Source organism: Nomascus leucogenys, chromosome 2, assembly GCF_006542625.1.
Source record: "Nomascus leucogenys isolate Asia chromosome 2, Asia_NLE_v1, whole genome shotgun sequence".
NCBI lineage: Eukaryota > Metazoa > Chordata > Mammalia > Primates > Hylobatidae > Nomascus > Nomascus leucogenys.
Window position 1 is genome coordinate 145027949 of NC_044382.1, and position 20368 is coordinate 145048316.

At 39.9% G+C, this 20368-nt stretch overlaps 1 protein-coding gene across 2 annotated transcripts in view; it reads left to right on the top strand.

The window, feature by feature from the left end:
- The window catches only part of WWOX (WW domain containing oxidoreductase), a 1126706-nt gene that overhangs the window by 793555 nt on the left and 312783 nt on the right, over window positions 1-20368 (top strand). The window lies entirely within an intron of this gene.

Here is a 20368-nt window from a genome sequence, read left to right on the forward strand (position 1 = left end):
TGTCAAAGTGCTGGGATTATAGGCGTGAGTCACCACACCCAGTCATACATCTTAAATATAAAGTTTTTACAATGCCACCATTAAAAAAAAATTGGGCATTTATGCATTTAGCAAAGACTTCCTCAGTGTCTGCTTGGTCGAGTGACACAAACTGGAACAGAGCATAGCCTGTCTTCCAAGAACCGGCACCAGCAATGTCATAGGCTGAGGGAGGAGCCGCAGAACTGTGAGTAACATGTTTCTCTGGCTGCTCCCGACACAAGGAACTGCAACTAAATTGAAGGCTTGAGGACAGGAAGCACCTTAGTGGTTCGCCTTTCATTTGAGTGTGCCCAGGGTCCAGAAAAGGGTAGATATTCGAGAAGAGCTGATCACCTGGTGGATACCACCACACATGCCTGGACACAAAATAACTCAGAAAACAGTGATAAAAGTTGTGATTGTGGTTGTTGTGGAAATTAAAGTAGCCTCCCCTTTAAGCTTTGTGAACTTCAGCAAGCTCCTGAACCCATCTGGACCCTCTCTCTCATCTGTAACATAGAGATAAAACACTAAATGCAATCCAGTGACATCCTGGATTAGACCCTGAGGCAGAAAAAGGACTATAGTGGGAAACTGGTGAAATCCTAATTCAGTCTGTCATTTACTTAATAGTAACATACTGTTTTAATAAGTGTACCACGAGCTGGGCATGGTGACTCACGCCCCAAATCCCAGCATTTCGGGAGGCTGAGGTGGGCTGATCACTTGAGGTTAGGAGTTCGAGACCAGCCTGGTGAACATGGCAAAACCCCATCTCTACTAAAAATACAAAAATTACCTGAGTATGGTGGTGCCCACCTGTAATCCCAGCTACTCGGGAGGCTGAAGCAGGAGAATCACTTGAATCCAGGAGGTTGAGGTTGCAGTGAGTTGAGATCATGCTACTGTACTCCAGTCTGGGCGACAGAGCAAGAGTCTGTCTCAAAAAAAAAAAAAGTTGCAATAAGCATACCATGGTCATATGAGATGTTGACATTAGGGGAAAGACAATAAAGAGCGTGGAGGAACTCTTTGTACTATCTTTGTAAGGTTCCTGTAATACTAATATTGTAAAATAAAAAGATAATTTAAAGGGAAAGAAAACCTCTTTATGATAGTACCATCAGTTGGTATAACCATTTTGGAAGACTTGATCTACATAAGATCAAATATAATCATATCTGATCCCCTAGAAATTTCACTTCTGGCCAGTCGTGGTGGCTCATGCCTGTAATCCCGGCACTTTGGGAGGCTGAGGCAGGCAGATTGCTTGAGCCCGGGAGTTCAAGACCAGCCTGGGCAACATGGTGAAACCTCATCTCTACAGAAATATTAGCCACACATAGTGGCGTATGCCTGTAGTCCTAGTTACTCGGGAGGCTGAAGCAGAAGGATCACCTCATCCCAGGGAGGTCAAGGCTATGGTGAGCTGTGATTGGGTCCCTGCACTCCAGCTTGGGTGAGAGAGTGAGACCCTGTCTCAAAAAAAAAAAAAAACAAAAACAAAAGACCACTTTTAAGAATTTGACTGGTCAAAATGTGCTCATACGTTTGCCAAAAGACAAGTACAAGAATGTGTTTAGCAGCATTATTCATGATAACACAACAAATCATTATTCACAATTACTCAAGACATCTGGTAAACCACCCAGCTTTCTATCAGGGGTGGAATGGATAAATAAGTTATAATAAATCCACACAAGAGGAGACTACTCACCAATGAGAATGAATGACTTACAACTAAATCCAACAATGTGGATTTATCTTACAAAGAGGATGTTGAGAGGAAGGAGGAAGATACAGAGGAGTGTATCCTATGTGATTATAGTTACAATGAGTTCACTAAAAGGTAAACTATTCCTATTAGAAGTCACGGTAGAGAATGGATGGGAGCATGAAGTGGCCTCCCCCATGTTGCTAATGTTCTTTTGCTTGATCAACCTACTGGGTGTGTTCAGTTTATGAAAATTCATTTAGTGACACATGCATGTTCTGTGCATTTTTTGGCATGTATATTTTACTCCAACAAAAAGTTCATGGACACATACAAAATCGTATCTCACAGTTGTTGGGAGAATTAAAGGAAATGATTAATATAAAGCACAATCAATGCATTCCATTTATTCTTCTGCTCTTCCCCTCCATCTGTGTTACCCATTCTTAACTCACACCCTCTGAGGCTCCACCAAGCCATCTAGCCCTCAGCTGTGTCACTGGGAAGTTGTTTCTTCCACTGTGCAGTGTTTTGTTCTTAACCAACATGGCGCCCCAGGTTCAATGGTGAGAGTGTCATTGGCAACTTCTGAAATAACTCAACATCTCTGTTAGTTTGTGGAGTGGGCTAAATGGCCACCCCTTCTCGGAGCTCCCTCATGGTTGTGGGGGATTACCAATCACGCTCTACTTTTTTTTTTTTTTAATAGGTCTTTTCATTTGTAAATGGAGAAGGAACACTAAAAAGAAAAATACTCTTGCCTTCTTCCATCTGTATTTTCTTTACTAAATTATCTAGTCTTATAAATATTTGAATAACATTTGGTCAGGATAAAATCTTTTCTGTCAGCTCAGTACAAGAACACTTTTTGGCTCCTGAGACCATAACAGTCAGATAAATTAATATTGATTTGTTAGAAAATAGTTTTCACTCTGTCTAAACATCTTATTCTGGGCTCTTGAACCAAAATTATGAATTTAAAAGCAGCAAAATAGTTCTTCACTGTTTTCCCAGTGAAACTAATTATGGGCAGATTGTGAAAAGTGTATTGGATGTGATTTCCAACATAGAGTTCTGCTAACCAAAATTCAGAGAAACTAGAGCCTCAGTGTCTGATTTATTTGAGCAAGTTGCAATTTGGTAGACTGGAGAATTTATGTAAATAGTTTTTGCAATTTCCATAGGGATAACTCAATACATTAATATCTCACGAATGGCAGAAGATGAAGGGGGAAACTTTTTTTTTTTTAATTGATAGTTTGATTTACCTAATAGAAGGATCGGATTCTTCCCCCTTCTTACTTAAGTCTATATATTAAAGAATAGCTTGCTTACCTGCTGTACGAATATGCAGTGTGTAGAATTTTACTCCATCTAGAGTTGAGTTTTAATCACATCCATGTACAGGAATGGAGATGGAATTTTTTTTTTTTTTTTTTTTTTTGAGACAGAGTTTTGCTCTGTTGCCCAGGCTGGAGTGTAGTAGCACCATCTTAGCTCGCTGCAAGCTCCGCCTCCCAAGTTCAAGCAATTCTCCCTCCTCAGCATCCTGAGTAGCTGGGATTACAGGTGCCTGCCACCACACCAGGCTAATTTTTGTATTTTTAGTAGGGACGGAGTGTCATCATGTTGGCCAGGCTGGTCTTGAACTCCTGACCTCAAGTGATGTGCCTGCCTTGGCCTCCCAAAGTGCTGGGATTACAGGCATGAGCCACTGTGCCTGACCGTACTTTTTTTTTTTTTTTTAAAGTATACCTGTACCCATTGTAAACATTTGGTACTTTTTCTTTAAAAAGAAAATGTGTTTACTTTTAGCCTCATAAATCTCTGAGTACATTTTGTGCGTTCTGTATTCTACTTTATTTACTCAATATTATATGAGAAATAAATCCTAAATGTAATTTTGAATGGTGGCTTCGCAAAAGAACATTTCCTCTTCTTTTGGACATTTGCTTCCAATTTTAAATAACATGTCATTGAATATCTCTGTACAAAATTCCTTATGTGATCTTCAGAGAAGTTTTAAGATAGATGTCTAGAATTTCATCTCACATCTAAACTGTTTTAATACCCTTGGTACACATTGATATGTATTGTCCAATTGCTTTCCAGAAACCATATAAAATATTACAAAGAAAAACATATATATATAATATATACGAAGGGAGAAATAAATGTAAATGAAAAGAAAAACATATAGAGAAAGAATACGTCTAAAAGAAACTGTAGAGGCAGCTACAATTAAAGCACAAGGAAAGACTGAAATTCTGGTTCCAACTACAACAGCTGTATGGTAAAAAGCTTATTCAGAGTCCTTCCTTCTTCGAAAGCTTTGCTAGAGTCTTATGGGATTGTAATGCACAGGTGCAGGGGCAAGGCTACTTTTTCCTTAAACTAGTTCACCAAAGCATCTATCATATGAAAGTGAATATAAAATTCTTAAAGTTTATAAAGTCTGCTGGATTAAGGAGGAGAAATTTCAGTTTTCATATTGTCAATCTCAAACGTTTTCTGAAATTGGAAGTGATGAAGCGACAGTCTGGCTATATGTGTGTGTGTGGTGTGTGTGTGTGTGTGTGTGTGTGGTGTGTGTGTGGTGTGGGTGTGTGTGGTGTGTGTGTGGTGTGTGTGTGAGGTGTGTGGGGTTTGTGTGTGGTGTGTGTGCCCTGTGGTATGTGTGTATGGTGTGTGTGGTGTGTGTGTGGTGTGTGTGTGGTGTCTGTGTATGGTGTGTGTGTGTGGTGTGTGTTTGGTATGTGGTGTTTGTGTGGTGTGTGGTGTGTGTGGTGTGTGTGTGTGGTGTGTGTGGTGTGTGGTGTGTGTGTGTGGTGTGTGGTGTGTGTGTGGTGTGGGGTGTGTGTGTGGTGTGTGTGTGGTGTGTGGTGTGTGTGTGGGTGTGTGTGTGTGGTGTGTGTGTATGGTGTGTGTGGTGTGGGGTGTGTGGTGTGTGTGGTGTGTGTGGGTGTGCTGTGTGTGTGTGGTGCGTGTGGTGTGTGTGTGTGGTGCGTGTGTGTGGTGTGGTGCGTGTGTGTGTGTGTGTGTGTGTGTGTATACCTAGTCTAGGGCTTGGTTTGGGACCTGTTTTCTCCCATAAGGTAAACTGAACTAGACCGTATGTCAAAAAAGAGTCTCAATGTCAACTTAATCCATTGTCGTGACTGTAAAATGCTATTTCATTATACAGGCAATTCCCCTGTGGATTTCTCCTGACTCTCTGTGCAGCCCAACTCTATTTTAATCTGTTGTAGCTTTTCTTTCCCGTCTCTCCCAACTCCCAACGTTTTGGAATTATTCAGTGCATTCGCTTCCAAGCCACCTGTTTGATATTTACACAAATTATGAAAGTAAGGTGGGAAGGCAATAAAGGCAACAAAGTATATAAGACACACACACACACACATAAGAAATGACTACAGACACCTCAACAGCCTTCCAAAACACTAATCATTTTTTTCAGGAGTTGAACAAGTGGCTGAAAATCCCAAAATCCATCACCCAATGTGTAAGCACAAAAGGGTCAGATAAGATATATGTGGATTCCATAAAATAGTGCATTTGAATTCCCCCAGGTCTTTTAAAGATAATGGTTTTCCAGATGTGACAAACCAAAAGAAAATTTCCAAATCAGAATTCCCATTTGCCTTTCGGGATGTTGAATTTTCTCCACATTTGTGCAATTAAGAGTTTTGCTGAGTGAGCTTAGGACTCTGTCTCTTTAAGTGTTTAACAGTAATTGGTTCATGTCCTGGTGTTCATTGAAAATCCTAGACATTTCATGTAAAATCTTCTTAATGAGGGGATGAATTTTTCATTCACATTAGAAAGCTCACTCTGACAAACAATTTCTAAATAAAACTTTGGCGACATGACATCCCACATTGGACTTGACAGAGAGGACAGGTGCATTAGAATATAACTGTATGGCGATCCTTCAAGCTGTCAGCCATGAATATTTTATTTCTTAATGAATCATCTTTGTGAAATCAACTTTCTTGTTGTAGTGTCAGTGCCATTTACAACAAAAAGCTGGCTCCTTTTAAAAGGTGAGCTCCTTAAAGATGCTGATTCCTGCATAAAATATTTAACCCTACCTGAGGTGTTAGGCAACTGGGGGCTTTGTGCTTTGCTTGTCGCTTCTGAAAGTGACTTGAGAACCCACTTCGGGCTAGCGTGATTACAGTGAGGAGAAAGCTTTCCTTGATTTGCTGTTTCCTTCTCAGAACTGAAATCCCAGGTACCTGCCCAGAGGCAGCCGCCTTGGCCCTTGGGTCCCTGTTGTTCCAGGCGTTACTCCTATTCTTTTTGTAGTTGTCTAGTTTCTCACATCCTAAGGTCCACTAGGTGCTATTAGCTGGTGGTAACTGACAGCTCTAGGCAGAAAGCCTTTCTCAGGATCCCAGCTTCCCTGTCTTACAGAACTCAAAGGCGGCTTTTGTTTTGAGGATCCTTAGTTTTGAGGATGGAGACAGCTATCATTCTAATGATGGACTTAAACATGTGGCTGCTGACCGAGCCAGAACTTATTTTTATGTTGCCACTAGGAGTCTTCTGAGATGCTCTTGTGGCTGGATGTAGAATCGCTTTGCTCATCTCTAGACACAGACTAGACAACGAAATACGTTCCCCTAAAATAGCCCAGCGTTAAGCTCTATGCCCTTTGTCACTGTTGGTGCAGTTGTAAGGGGATATTGATTTTTTTTTTCTTTTTAATTCATGGTCTCAACTATGTCTCAAGACTGCCCAGCAGTCTTTCTGTTTACTCGATCTAGTTTCTCTTCCATTCCTCACAGTGGCGATTTCAAGCTTCTCCTTTTCCCCCAAACCCCATAATCTCCCCCTGATACCCTTAGAAACCTCCCCTGGTCAGTCCTCTCTGCACCACCTCCAGCTCCCCCTAGAAACTGACCATTTATCTCATCCCGGCTGACTTCTTCCCTTTGTAAGAAAATGTCTGTCTTTGAATTCAACTCGGAGGTCAGTTTCACTGCATGCCCTGTAGAGCCGACTCTGTGTCCCACCCTTCGGGAATATGGCTTAATAATAAGATGTTAGGGATTAGTACCAGGGATTGGCAAATGACAGTCATTTTCTGTCTCCTTAAGTAAAATTTTATTAAAATACAGCCCCACTCATTCATTTATATATTGTTCATATCTAATTATTTTCACACTGCAATGGCCCATAGTCAAATGCTTTCTATCTGGCTTTTTAAGAAGATCTTTGTCCGTCCCACTGCTCCCCTCCCCGACTTATACTGTGGATCAGCAGCCTAAACCCTGCAAACTGGGTCCGCCATCTAAGGGTCTGCAATGAAACGCAAGCCGACTTGGTGTGTCTCAGAGTAATAATTCTTGCCCTTGGCAGTTGATGCTAGACTGTTGCAGCTTCAAATGTAATGTATTTTAGTGCTATACAACCACCATAAGAATTGGCCTGTGTCCACTGGTCTCCACTAGGAGAAAGCCGGGCCAAGCTTGAAAGTACTAAGCGTGCCCAGGGGAAATGGAATAAGCTAGAAATTTGTTGTTTCCTTTTCACTAGGTTTAAGTGAGAATATTTGTGAGCAAACTCTCAGTGTGGGCAGGTGACAATTTCTGCAGGTATTTTTCCCCCGTTTTAACTTGTGCGATATAGTTCCCTGCTTTCTTTTGTTCCACCTCTATCACAACAGCTGCCACCCGAGCTTTAAAGATACCGTTGTCCTCACCTTCAGAACAAGGGTTATGTTTGCAGTATCTGGAGAAAGTCCATAGTATATGATGAATTTTCTATTCATATAAACTTCCACTGTTTATAAGTCACCCAAATTATTTGTATTAAATTAGATGTATACCATCTTATGTCTCTTCTTTCAGAAAAGGAATCTCTCTTTTTTCTCTCTCTCTCTCTTTCTCCTAAATGTTATGAATTTTCTGAAGTTTGAAACCAAGTGGCATAAAAACATTGCATTTATTACGTAATTGCTCCTAGGGAAATACACATACAGACACATATACACACGTACACATACACGCATTTTTTCTTAAACAACATCAATGTCTTAATAGTTTTGAAGCACATATACACACTGCCAGATACATTTTGTAAATGAGGCAAATCTATTCTTGAAATGCAATTGCTTAAAAATGGAAGTTCTAAAAATAAATAAAAACATCAATAAATAAAAGCCCCATTTTCATATTCTTATTTGACCTCTTGTCTCTCCATCATTCTTAATCCTCATGTTCTTGATGGTCATTCCCCCCACCCCTTCTGGGCCTTCTGAGACTGTTCCCCCAACCACAGTCAGGAGGGCTTGTCCACAAGTTGCTGTCTGAACTGGGCAAGCCTCCTGGCTTCCCTGAAATGGTGCTGATGTCTTCACTTCCTGCCACCTTGGCAACCTTTGTAGTTGCTCTCTTTTTGCCAGGGGAACAAATTAAGAGAGAGAAGAGTGATAGTGTCTAGATGTGGTCTGCTCGCTCAGCCAGTATTTTCCACAGCCAGTCTTTCCCTAGTCCAGCATCTGAGCATGCCTTGTCTACGGGCCACCTACACCATTATTTACTGATGACTTTCTCATTCACTTTCTGTTTTTTATCTAAATGCCAGCCTTAGCCTTGTTCAAGGTAACAGTGTACAGGAAATCATGGGTTTCGAGCATGTTTTGTCAATATTTATTAAAATGCATTCATAGCTATTATTATAAAGACTTTAGGTACATTCTGCACCACTTAATAACTGAATCAGTCTCCTTTCATCAGGGTAACAAACCTGTCTTTGGTTCACACTGTTTGAGGATATAAAAGGGAGCATACAGTGGGCCTTATTCTGACAAATTTATAGTAAATCACAGGTTGCCTTTCCTAAATCCCTCAATATGATGGCTAGTCTGTTTCATAGTGAATGAAAAATTATCCCAGGTGGATGAATAAAGTGAAATTTAGATAATTTTTCTCAAAACTGAAATTGTTCAAATCTTCCTTTAGTTCTCTTTTTTCTGCCCCCCCCCCCTTCTTTCATATACCCTGTTTTTCACCCCTGTCGTGTCAGTCCCATCTGATATTTGAATAACAATATGTAAAATTTCAGGTTTAGGATTGTTGATCTGTAAATCTCAGCCTAATGCTTTCAACTCCTGGCTTTCTCCTAAGTTCACCCTCCTCCCTTCCCTCCTTTCTGGAAGGACTCTAAACGATTGCACTTCATTAAGTTTTTTTTATAATGAGTTCCTGTTACTAGGGAATACAGAGTTAAAAAGGTGATCTCACTAAAAGTAATTAGCATAAGACCTGCTGGACCTGTAGAAGTGACTGGATGGTAATCAATAGCAATATGATTACACCCATGCAGCAATTATAAATTATTTAAAACACTACCCCTAGGTTACTGACTAGTTGCCTTTAAATTAAATTCTCTGTCAATAATTGATGCAAAGAATTAATGTGAGAACACCTTCAGTTACTGAAACTTTTTTAAGGTGGCATAAAATATTGAACTGTTGCCCGTCATTAGCAGCTAGGCTGTCTGTTTGCTCTAACATCCTTCTTTTCTAAATTGGTCAAGAAACACTCTCAGATCTTGAAAGATGACAAATGATTTCGAATCCACTGCTGGGTATTCTTCTAAGAGCACTGAAATGTCCCAATGAGAAATTTCATATATGAAGGCAAAGGAAAAAAAATTAACCTTTAAATAATGACCTATTATACTTCCTCAGCTCTAACGAATGAAGGAGCAGAGTTGGTTTTCTGGAGTTTGCTTCCGTTCTTTGATATGGTCAGTGTAGGTCGGGGAGGTCTTCCCTAGCTTGAGAAATCATAAGCTAGGATATTTAAGGTGTCAGTAATAGTGTTTGAAAACTCTAGGCCTATAATAAAGTAAAAAGTATGTCTTTGATAAAATGGGTTATTGTCCTTGCTTAGCGAATGTCTTCTGTTTCTCTCTAAACATTGTCACTTGCAAACAATGTTTTCTGTTTCATAGTAATTTTCTACTAGCAATGAGAACAGCGGAATCTAGGAAATTGCATATGAAATTCAAGGATTGGAAAGAAGAAGAGGAAGTCAACCATTAGCAACCCTAGCTCTTCTTTCATATCAAGAGGCAAGAGCTACTCAATGAATCACGTGCTAAAATAAAAAAAAATGAACCACGTGCTAAAATAAAATGGCTCCTGCACCTTTGTGCGTTCCTGGACTCTAGGGTCACAGGATGGCTGATGAGATGCCTTCGAGAAATTAATACTCTAATAAGGGAAACAGATCCTTTCATGTTGGTGCAAGAGATGTTCTAGGCCTGGTTCTACCTCTAGTTGGAATGGTGGTCATGGACAGGTCACCCCCACTGTCCAGAACACATGTCAAGAAGTGGGAGCTGGACAACAACATTCTTGTTCAAAGCATTCTTCCCCCACATTTTATCCAAAGCAGCTCCACTTTTACCTGTGTTTTCTACTGAGATTCTGCATGAGTGAAACACAAGGTCACTTGCCAAAAGCAAAACAATTAGGGCAGCATTGGGCTAGGTGAGGATCCATTGTCTTTTGGGTGGGTGATTGTGATACTATAGGAGCCGGTGTCCTATTGATGGCGTCCCACAACTTTCTTCCCTCTGTTTTAGAGTTTTGTTAGCCACGATTTGGACCAATCTGCAGTTAGGCCGAGGGCTGCTGATCCAGTTGGATTAAGGAACTCTGCTGTTTGAGCATGTTGGCTTCATTCATTGGTATCTCCTACACCAAGTCCCAGGCTTGGTTACAAAGGGCAGTGAAGGGTCTTTTCTGTCCTTAAGCACTCACAGGTAGCTTAAGAGTAATGCCTTGGATTCCTTACTTCAAGAATGATAGCAGGAAGCCCAGCTTCTCTGGTAGCAGAGCAGCGGTCCTCAAAGCAGACCTTGAGGTCAGAGGAGCACCGGAGTCAGGAGTTTCCATCTCCACACTGCCGAGTAAACTGTAGTTACCCACACAGAACAGGAGGCTCTCCAGGCTGACAGGGTCACAAAGGCACACGACTATAAGATGGAATGACTATAGCTAGAAAAAAAAAATGTGGGGAGGCTCCTCTTGACCATCCTATGCCTGAAATAAGGGAAGACATTCTTTTTTTTTATCTGCCAACCTCCTGGTGCCACAGTAAGCACAGAGTCAGGCCTCGAAAAATACCAGTCCTTTCGCCTGTCCCCTCTTACATGGTTTGAATCCAAGAGGCTGTCGTACCAGGCTCCCCCATTCAGTATATTTTCTTTATGTTTAAATAGTTTGGGTTGACTTCTCTTTTATTTTTCTGTTGCTACTTAGGAAACCATCTCCAGGCTAGAACACATGCCTGAAATAGAGAAGGGTGAGGTCACTGCCTAAGACACTTCCTCCTCCACCCACTCCTCTCTCAGACTCAGCTCCTTCCACTTCTGCCCACATGGCTACCATTTTAATTTTTCCTTAAATGTTGCAGCCAATATTTCATGTATTGTTGTTTTCTTCCTTGCCTGGGAGACTCTTTTGTCTGAGGTTCCCTGGTATTTTCCAGGGGCCCTTGTAGCACTTCTTTGAACTCATTAGCTTCCCCTTGTTCCAGAAAATGTCTGTCATACGTTACGTGCCTTTCTCTGTCTTTCTCTGCCCCTGTCACCTTCATCGATCACACTTTTGCTTCACACAGGTAAGAGGAAATCAAACTCACACAGTATCTTCTGTTTTCCAGCAAGCTAGAACACAAGATTTTCTAGATGCGTCTTTTGAGTTGATATACAATATTTTCCTTGACAGATTTGTTACCGGCTGAGCAGATATTGTGTTTGTGATATATTTGCGTAGCAAGTATCCCTGATTAACATAGAGTAATGTGTTTTATTGAGGATTTTATTATTATTATTATTATTATTATTATTATTATTATTATTATATTTTGAGGCAGGGTCTTGCTTTCTTGCCCAGGAAGGAGTGCAATAGTGTAGTCATGGCTCGCTGCGGCCTTGACCTCCTGGGCTCAAGCAATCCTCCTACCTCAGCCTCCTGAATAGCTGGAGCTACAGAGAAGTATATTGTGGCAATTGTTAACATTCACGTTTATTTCCATAGTTAGCCTTGATCGTTTAATTTTAAAGAGTTGTACAACACATACACACACATCTAGTTGTTGTGCTATTGGGTTAATAGAAATATTTTAGACTCAAGCCTGGTTCTTTGCTTCTCTCCAGCACAGCAAAGGATACACCTCCAAGTGTAATATTGAACTTCAAAGTTAGTAATGTTCAGTGGTGCTTAAGCATGTAGATCATAAAGTCCTAGACTATTTTTTGTCTAAATTATTGTTTGTAGTGAGCCTCTCTACTGGTTGGAAACACAGGCTGGAGATTGGCTTTCTGCTCTACCTAGTTCATTGCTGCAGCTGTAATCCAGCCTGATTCTAATTTTCAAATGGAGATGGTTGTCTTCTTTTTTCTTCCAGGAAACAAATTGATTAATGTGTCCAGGGAGCAAGGTGGTACTTATACCTACCCAGCCTGCTTGTGTGTGTCTCAAGGTAGAGTGAGGCTGTGGAAACAGTAGAATAGCGTGGAAGGCCACGTTGCAATTAAACAAGATTGAGAAAGAAGACGGGACTAAAACCGTGCCTTGAAGATGTTTACCATATGAAGTTGACCTCGAGACCCCAAGACGGGCTTCAATTTTCCACAATGCAGCTATTATGAGAAAAACAGTGACTAACCAAGCACCGTGCGTAATTCACTTCTCGGAATTTTCAATCAGAAATTATCTGATGACGGGACTAATTCTTATTACCATAGTTCTAATGGATCCACCCAGGATCCACCTCCACAACTAGGTGTACAGAAGCTGGAGATCCCATCATGCCGCCGGGCACTGGTTTACAAGAACTCTATGTCTTATCTTGGTAGTACGATTAGGAAAACAAACACAATGGTTTCTGCCTTCGGTGTTTCCATGGCGAGGGTAGTTATTAGGCATGTGCTGAAGTGTAATATCCGCTTTTTCAAACCACATTTCAAAGTTGATAGCATCACCGGCTTTAAAATCACTTTTAAAGAATCTGGGCTTACCCAATTAACAGAAATAGAACCTGCCTGTTTATCAGTGGGTTTGCCTCACTTTTCTGTGGGTTTCTTTTCTTTTCTTAATTATGCATTAAGAAAATAACTCAAGTTTCTATGCATACAACATCTTCCTTTCTGATTCCTGGTACCCTAGAGACACAGCCGTTCACTGAAGAGGATTTCTGTGTTGTCTCCTCTGTGGGGTCAAAACATCATGCTTCTTTCTGTTCTGCCCCATGGCAGTGGTGACGATGGCCTAGCTTCCATCCCGTAGCTTCTTGTGTTTTTCTAGTCCACCAGTCTATCAACCCTGTATTTGTTGCCAAATTTACACTGCCCACATGCAAATGTCTATTCCCCTTTAGAATTTAATAGGAGTGTTTGGAAATGATTCCGTGGAAACCCTGAGCAGCTTGGCAATGCTGACCCCAAACAAGAAATAACTACCCATGTGTTTTCCTTCTACTACTATTATCTTGCCCATTGATCTTCAAAAAGTTCATTGGTCAAATTGATTGAGGAATGCACGACTTAAATGTAATGTGGCTCTGGCAAATTCTGAGATGCTAACAAAAACAAGTTTTCTTAAGAACGACGTCAACTGATTCACAGTATCTGACTATGTAAAGTCGAGTGCTGTCATGCCAGGAAGCTGATACAGTTCATGAAACCTCAGTCATTCTTTCGTATTACTCCTGTCTTCTCTTTGGAAAACAATCTCATGAATTTGGTCTTGACGCGGACTTAACATCCCAGGAAACAGATACTCAATTCCACTCTCTTTTTTGAGAAATGAACAGTTCTCAAACTTCGTTTAAATTTCCTTTTCACAGATGAGTAATAACCAACGATATTTCTGAAAGGGCTCTGAAAACATGCAGGTAATTGATCTTTACAAATAAGATAGAAATACTAGGTTTTATTAAAGAAGGGAATAGAAATACTTCAGAAGAAAAAAAGTGTGCTAAATTATGTTTTAAACATAATTATATCCGGAATGTACTTACTCATTTGAAAAAAAAAAAAAAGTCACCAAGTTGTTTCCAATTGTTTTTGTAAATTTGCTTAGTCATCTTCAGAAAGAAGAATTTGGGAAAAGGATTGTAGAATGACTGGCTTCCCAAAACCACTTTGTGTTTACAAAGTTATCAAAAATGAGCTGTGACTACTGATGGTAATAACAAAACCTGGGGCCCTTAATCGTGTATTCTACATCCGTTAGCACGTTGAAGCTACACCACAAGCTTGTGAGGCCAGTGTTGCTTCCCCTACCCCTTCAGTCAAAAACTGTCTGAGGCTGATCATTAACTTGCATAAGGTCACATAGCTAACGAGAAGCAAACCCATCATAATGACCTGGGACGTATGACACCGAAGCCTACTCTGTTTCCACAAAGCTTGATGTACTCAGATAGTAATTAATAAACAATTTCATAAATAATCTTAACCTTTGCAAGCATTTTTGTGGATTGGATTGTAGCACTCAAAAGTAAGGTCTGTTTTACTAATATGAAATCGGACCTGTGAAATAACTCTCTTCACAGAAGTATGTGTGTGGGAGAGAGAGAGAATTTATATGCACACATATACATACATTATTGAGGCATAATTTACTTAATTTACATTCTATAAAATTAGCATATTTTAAATATAAAGTTCTCTGGATTTTGAAAAATGTACACATGTACATAATCATGGATCCACCACCCCAGTTAAGATATAGAACATTCCAGGGCCAGGTTCAGTGGATGGTGCTTGTAATCCCAGCATGCTGGGAGGCTGGGGAGGGTGGATCACTTGAGGCCAGGAGTTTGGGATCAGTCTGGGCAACATGGTGAAACCCCGTCTCCACTAAAAATACAAAAAAAAAAAAAAGAAAAAAATAGCCGGCCATTGTGGCATCTGCCTGTAACCGTAGCTACTCTGGGAGGCAGAGGTTGCAGTGAGCCAAGATGGCACTGCTGTACTCTAGCCTGGGTGACAGTGAGACTGGCTCAAAAAAAAAAAAAAAAAAAAAACCCAGGAGATTCCCATCACCTCAGTAAGTATCTGATTCTCCTTTCCAAAAAATCCTTTTATTCCCAGAGACAAGCATTCTTATTTCAATCACTGTAACTTTGTTTTACCTGTTCTAGAACTTCATTTAATAGAAATCATACCTACTGCTTTGTATGTGGCTTCCTCTGCTTAATGATTCACATAATGTTTTGTGATTCATCCATGTTGATTGGTGTATCAGGGGTTCTCTTTTTCAATACTGGATAGTATCCTGCGGTGAAAATACACCACAACTTGCATATCTGTGCACCTATTGATGAGCATTGGGTGGTTTATATTTGTTGGCTGTTAGGAATAAAGCCACCACGAATATTCGTAAATACTGTATACATGTTTTTGTGCCCTTATATTTTTACGTATTTTTGATAAATACCTAGGTGTGAAATTATTGACTCTTAGTGTTTAACTTTTAAGAATGCTGCCAAACAGTTGTCTAAAGTAATTGTGTGATTTTAAACCCCCGCTACAAGTGTGTGAGAGTTCATGTTGCTTCACATCCTCATCAGCACTTGTAATTTCAGTCTTTTTAATTATAGCCTTTTTGTGGGTGAGAAATGCTATCTGCTGCTAGTTTTATTTTGCATTTTCCTAGTGACTAATGCATCTTTTTATGAACTCATTGGCCGTTCATATATTTTCTTTCTGTGAATTGCTTGTTTATGTATTTGGCCAGTTTCTAAAAATTAGATTGTGTTTTTAATATTGAATTATAGGAATTCTATATATATTTTGGATACAGTCTTTTTTTTCATATGTGCTGTGAATTTTCTCGTGTGTCTTGTCTATTTGTTCCTTAATGGTATCTTTTGAAAAGCAGAAGTTATAAATACTGATAATGTCCAATTTATCTTTTTCATTTGTTTAGTGCTTTCTTGTTCTAAGAAGCTTTACCAATCACCAGGTCACAAAAATATTTTCCTATGTTTTCTTTTAGACACTCCATAACTTCAGTCTTTACATTCAGATCTATGTTCCATCTCAAATTAATTTTTGTATATGGTGTGAGGTAATGGTAGAAGTTTATTTTTCTCTCCATAAGACTCTCCAGTTGTTCTAGCACTATTTGGTCAAAGACTAATCCTCTTCCTATTCAATTTCCTTGGCATCTTTGTCAAAAATCAGTTGACTACATATGTGTGGGTGTATTTCTAGACTATTATACTCCATTGATCTAATTTTTTTTCTTATACCTACTGGTCAATTGCCTGGAAGCTAGGTAATAATAAGGATTCCAACTTTGTTCTTTATTTCAGGATTGTTTGGGTTAGTTTAGATACTTTCCTTTTACATATATATTTCCTGATCAGCTTCTCCATTTCTTTTAAAAAGCCCTGCTGGGAGTTTATTTGCTTTGGTATTGAAACTGTTGACTAATTTGAGTAGGATCAAAATCCTAAAAGTGTTGAGTGTTACCATCCATGAGCATGCATCTCTCCATTTATTTAAGTCTTCTTTATAAATTAACATTTCAGTGATATTTGATGATTTTGAATGTGGAGGTCTTATACTTTTTTGTTAAATTAACTCTTACACATTTGATTTTTTTATTCTATTGTGAATGGCATTATAAAATTTCTTTTTTCCAACTGTTTGTTTCTAATATATAGAAATACAGTTGATTCTAGCAAACTGCTCTCATATCCTGTGACCTTAAAATTTATTTATTCATCTTTTCCTTTTTGTTAGATTCTGTAGAATGTTCTGTATCTCTGAATATAGTTTTACTTCTCCAATTTTTATGGCTTTTGTTTCTTTTTCTTGTTTTAATGCACTGGCTATAGCCTGTAGGACAGTGTTGAACAGAGATTTTGAGAGCAGACGTCATTGCTTTATTCAGGGCTTCTCCATTATACGTGATGCTAGTTGTATGTTTTCTGTACCTATTCTTTATTAGATTGAGGAGTTTGCATTTATTTCTAGTTTGCTGAGAGTTCTTTTATAAATGTGTTCATATATATGTTTTATATTTTTCTTATTCTTACTATCTGCATATTACAGGGAGTTTAGCTCATTGGTTAAAGGGATTTGTTCTGGAAACCTAACTCCAAATCTTTGAAATTCCTAGAAACCTTGCCTGTTTATTTCCCTTGTATGTCACCTTCCTTTATCTGTAACTGGAAAATGTGTACGAAGACCTTGATACAGTGACTGACACACAGTGAGTTCTCCATAAATGTTAGCTATTGTTTTAATATTGCAGCATCTGTGGAAACAATGGGTTTATATTTCAGCGTCCTGAGAAACACTCATCCTGAACAATGGGAACATTGGCCATATCCGCCGCTGTCAATTTTAAATAAAAGATACGATGACTAGTTGATGAGTTGATCTTGTAAGACTTTTACAGATACCTAGAACGGCTCTACTTTTTCATATTCCACTTTTTAGTTTTAAAAGTTTAAATAATCTGTGTGATCCCTGAAGAATTGTGTGCAAAGCAGCATTAAGACGAAAATCTTTTATGTTAGTGTTGTAGCTTGGAAAACATGTGCATGGTCTGTTTTGTTCCACTGGCTCCTAAGGTTCAGGTATTAACATAAATACAGCCCATTAACACTTGTTCCTCTCTGTCAGGACATAAATTAAGTCTGCAGGTGTTCCATGAAGCTGTACCCTTGGTACTAATTAAGCCTTGATAATTAGGTTTGTTAAATTCAGGACTTTAAGCTTATATTCCCTCTTTGGGCTACCAAAACGGAGATATGCAATATACAAGCCCTCCTGACTGTTTTTTTTAATTTTTTTTTCTGCAGAGAGCATTGCTGCTCCTTCTCTATTTTATTTCTTTATTACTATTTTTTTAAATGACGGACTCAGTAAAAAACCGTTCATCATTTTGCCAGAGTAGGGTGTAAACCTTCATGCAGACCTGTACATTTGTTTGTGATGAGATTAAAGTCTTTTCTCCTCCTGTTTTGTGTCAGCTCAGACACTGAAGGGGAAAGTTTCCAGCCGGGCTTCTCCATACACTGAACATGTTGAAATCTATGCCTTAAGCCCAAATGAACTCTCAGTCAAGTATGCCTACTCATATTATTAAAAATTATGCATGTAATCTGCTGGGCACCCAAATAATTTGTTTTTTATTCTTCCTTAAAAATGAGACTTTCTGTTAGGAAAGTGATTGATGAAACACTGAAGATCCTGCCTCAGAACTTTCAAGAAACCCACAGAGGACCCTATTCACATAAGAGTTTTCTAAGCAGAGGTTCCAATTTGGATATTTCGTGGACTTCAGGTTATTTGTAACCAGTACACAAACCACAAAATCATAATCAGATAGATTTTCTTTCCAGCCTATCTTTCCTCTTTGGTTGCTTTATAAATCTGTTACTCATCAGATCATTTGTTTGGCAAGTGCCACTTTTCATTTTGAATAAATGGAATTATAAAAAACAATTCTACTAGTACCAGTTTCAAGAATATTCATAGTGATCATGCTAACTTAATAATCTCTCTTTTTTATTTGAAGGATATTAAATAAAATTGTACTTTTAATCAGAGGCTTTTTTTGAAAAAAAAAAAAAAAAGTTGATATTGTGGGCGACTGCTACAATACAGATTCATCGCATATTCTCTTTAATGTTCTATTCTCAAGAAGAGCACTAATTAATCTCTCTAGAAGGTACCACAGTTTTCCTGAGCGTTCATATTTTAAAGTTTCCGAGAACATGTTCTACAGAATGGACCACTGCTCTCTTTTCGGACCCAACCCTTGTATCAGAGTTTGCACACATCTAGAAGTTGCGGTTCTCTCATTACCTTTCTCCTTCAAGCTGGGATTCAGAGTCCATTTTCACAGGGCAAAATGCAGAGTTTGGGTCCTTTCCTGTCCATGAGAGTAGGTGCTGGAGGAGATAAAGGAGTGAAGACATACACTTTGAAAGCAATAGTCTGGCGATAATCCAAAGGTTTGTGGGAGGGCAAAAGATCACAAAGTATGTGTTTGCGAAAATAAGACTATGTCATGAAAGCTTTAGAATATCCAACACATTATAGAATATTTTTACAGAAATATTTCGGATGGAATTTTGGTTTTAATTCTTTCTCTTTTTTTCCTGTTCTTTTCCCTCCCACCATAACCACTTCTCTTTCATTTTCTATTTTGCTCCTTCTTTTCATAAGTGGCTGGTAGTCAGTGTTCTCTTTTTCTTCCTGTGAGGCAGGATCTCCCTCTGTTGCCCAGGCTCTAGTGCATTGGCAGGATCTTGGTTCACTGTGGCCTGTGCCTCCCAGATTCAAGCCATCCTCCCATCTCAGCCTCCTGAGTAGCTGGGACCACAGGCATGGGCCCCCACGCTGGGCTAGTTTTTATATTTTTTTGTAGCAACAGGGTTTTGTCACGTTGCCCAGGCTGGTCTTGAACTCCTGTGCATAAGCGGTCCACTTGCCTTGGTCTCCCAAAGTGCTGGGATTACAGGCATGAGGCACCGCACCCATCCAGGTAGTCAGTGTTCTAAACACTGGTGTACAATCCAAGTCTGTCGCTGCCTGGTACGGAGAAGGGATGACATGAATTCTCATGGGCATCTCCCACAAATCTGAGTGCACACCAAGTGAGGGGCGTCCCTCCGCGCCTCACTTTTGGGCTGATCAATCCCATTCCCACTCCATTATGTGTGTATTTCTAAGTGGCAGGTTTGCCTTAGGAAATGGAAGAAGGGGATGAAATAGTGACCAACACAAATAACTGGGTTGGCAGGAGTTGAGAGAGGGCAAAATCGTCTTGGAGAAGGAAATGGCGCAGATTTCAGAGCTGGCAGACAGCATGTACATCCGCCTCTGCAGGAAGCAAGGGAAACGTTTTTCTTCTGGAGAATCGGTCAGCCTGCAGCTGACCCGGTGGTGTTTGAAACCATCCTGTGTGCTGTAGTGTCAACAACTTGGCCTGCTTACTTTGCCACCAAACCGCACCAAATGCCTTTGTATCTTTTTCAGAACTGCATCTCTGCAGCATAATTGATATTACAGGGATGAAAAGTGTTCTGAGGCATATTATTCCCAGGGTAAAGAGTCACTGCTGATTAATTACCTCAAGGTCAAGGGGACGGTGACTTTTTCTCTTCACATCGGAAGCCGCTTGTATCCCGCAGCTCCACGCGGGGCGGGCGGGAGAGGCAAGGCTAAGAGGTGGATGAAAGGCTGGGGTTAAGGCATTTCACAGTGTCAGGCGTCTTGTTAGACTGCGGCTCTGCAGGCCTTCCCCCGTCACTGCTGCGGGGGCCTAGGCCAAAGATATGCCCGAGTAGAAAATCTGACACCAGCTTCGCAATTTTCTCTTCTGCTCTCTTTGGCTGCAACCCTTTTACCATGGCTAAACCATTAGGCCAGCTCTGCATGGAGGGCAAGACCACAGCAGCTCAGTATTTCCTGCTCAGGGAAAAAGACCAGGTCTTTTCATGGTGGAAATCCACTTTTCCATCCACTGTCTTCTAAGAATGGAAGTAAATCTGTTGTGCTTTCCTCTGCCCTGTCCTCACGCTCAGCCTTAGTCAGCCTGGTTTTTGCCCCCTCCAATTTTAGCTTCCCATCTGAACT